This window comes from Dipteris shenzhenensis, chromosome 8 (assembly GCF_047967505.1).
Source record: "Dipteris shenzhenensis isolate YYH24624 ecotype China chromosome 8, Dip_SZ_1.0, whole genome shotgun sequence".
NCBI lineage: Eukaryota > Viridiplantae > Streptophyta > Polypodiopsida > Gleicheniales > Dipteridaceae > Dipteris > Dipteris shenzhenensis.
The window spans coordinates 22,826,428-22,828,768 of NC_141603.1; positions in this window are offsets into that span (position 1 = coordinate 22,826,428).

Sequence of the window (2,341 nt, forward strand, 5' to 3'; positions counted from 1 at the left end):
GGGTTGGGGTACCCTCAGTCCACACCAAATTGCCTTATGCTAAATTGTTGACATGGTATTAGATCCTACCTCTGATTGTACATGAAGAAAAGGAGTCGACAAAGACTTTGCCACATGGCAATAGAGAAGACTAGGACCAATAAGACAATTTTGAAAAAAGGCACTTAAATTTCTTAAAAATGATATGTGTATAAGGTTCATCACAATAGAGAATCATATGATATACCGGTCTCGATTGGATAGACTAGGGGCCAAGAAGCCATGTATACGTGGGGCAAAAGGACCAATGAGGGTCCACATATGAGGCATGAAAGACCCAACTAATAAGTGACGCGACAAGCAACAGGCCAGAGAAAGCTAGTTGGAACTAGCACAGACACCAAGAGTTGCCTACTATAGTAGAGAAAAAGCACAGAGCATTGAAGGCTGATGGCATTGAAGCTACAGACCAAGATGATGTGGCAGTGCAGAGGCTGGGCATGCAGACAATCAGACAAAGATCCGAGTTGATAGTGTGGAGTCCAAGCTTGTGTTGCAACTATGGCCTAGGTGTGCAAAACCCAAAAGCAACTAGCAATAGCCCACACAAAAGTCGAAAGGGAAGCGAGGCAGTCGACAGATGTTTACAAAGAAGCCAAGACTGGCAGAGTGCACACGTGATACAATGGTTCAAAGCTAGTGCAAGGCTACACAAAGCATAAGAAGAAAAGATGTGAACAGGCCAAGCAGCACGATAGTGAGTTGACCAAGGAGTTGCAAATGAAGAAACGTGGAAAAGGTGTGGCAACGACACGTGGTTGCAGAGGGCACAATCCCATAAGCAAAATGGACACCAAATACCAAGACATATAAAGCCTTGAGTGATAGGGACCTCGTCACTCCGGATCCATCTTTTGGGGAGAGGTCCTTGGAGTGGCGAGGTGGTCGAGGATTTTTGGAGAACCCTCATTACATGACTCCACACCAAATTGCCACATGTCGAATTGTTGACAGTTATCTCAAGAAAGCTTTTTTCATCTCATAAATTAGACTTTTGCTTGATTGGCCTAAGGGCAAATCATGTGGTCAAATTTTGATCATTTTCTTGACTAATTTTTTGTAGAGGAACATCTATCAGACATGCTTGATGCAAGTGAATATTGGAAATGTATATAGCACATTAATACCACCTTTAAAAATTGCAAAATCTCTTAGATCCTTAGTTACCCCATATTACACAATCAAGGGATCAAAATGAGAGTGTGTGCATGAGTAACACCTATGTGAGATTACCAACTGCATGCATGACATACAACATATTGTGTGTGTTTTGTACATGTTAAATATCCATACAACATGTTAAGGGTTGAATATAGACCTCAAAAGGCTGAAGATATGATGACATTCAGATTAGATTCCATTTTCATAAGAGGGGAATAATTAAGACCCTACCTTGTATAAACAAGCATATTGAAGTAAAACAATCCCTTGAGTTGAAATGATCGTGTGCTCTTAGGACCTTGCCCCAAAGTTGCTGCAGCTGCAACATGACAATCTACAACTCCAAATGTTAGACTCGTACCACTATATCTATCACAACACTGGTTGCAACTAAGGGAATGAGTTGTTGCTATGGTACACGCCCCTCCCTTCCCTTATACTTGATACACTTCAATCATGCCTTCATACACGATACACTTGTGCTATGATATGCCCCTCCCTTTCGTTATACTTGATACACTTGAATCATACCTAAAGCTCCCCCCTCATATGCCCCTCCCTTCCCTTATACTTGATACACATCAATTATACCTTCATACACTTGATACACTTGCTATGATATGCCCCTCCCTTCCCTTATACTTGATACACTTCAATCATACCTAAAGCTCTCTTGTAAGCTCAAATTAACCCCTCAATTACGTTGGTGTGGTCATAGGACATAATCTGATGTCCTTTTGAAGAAAAAAGTCACATTCCCAAAGAAAAAAAGTGTTCATTATTTTCCTTTTAAAAATATACATGACCAAGACATCATGGCAGAATTATTTGTCTCACTCATTGCTAACTAAATGCAGTTTGGTATAGCAAGGGAAAAAAGTGCGGAGACCTTATCAACACACAAATTAGGGTCACCATGACCATGTAGGGAGCTGCTTCATGCCATGGGATCAAAGGGTCCACATATTTTTCTCAAACCTCGTGAGTCAATTATTTGTGACTATTTGGATATTTAGCCTTTAACACTAGTTGGAAATTTTACCATAGTTTTGACCTTCCATTGAGCACCATGGAGACACCTAAAGAAAAATCTAGACAGTATGTTAGGAATGTGATTTGAAAGACAATGTGATTTGAAAGA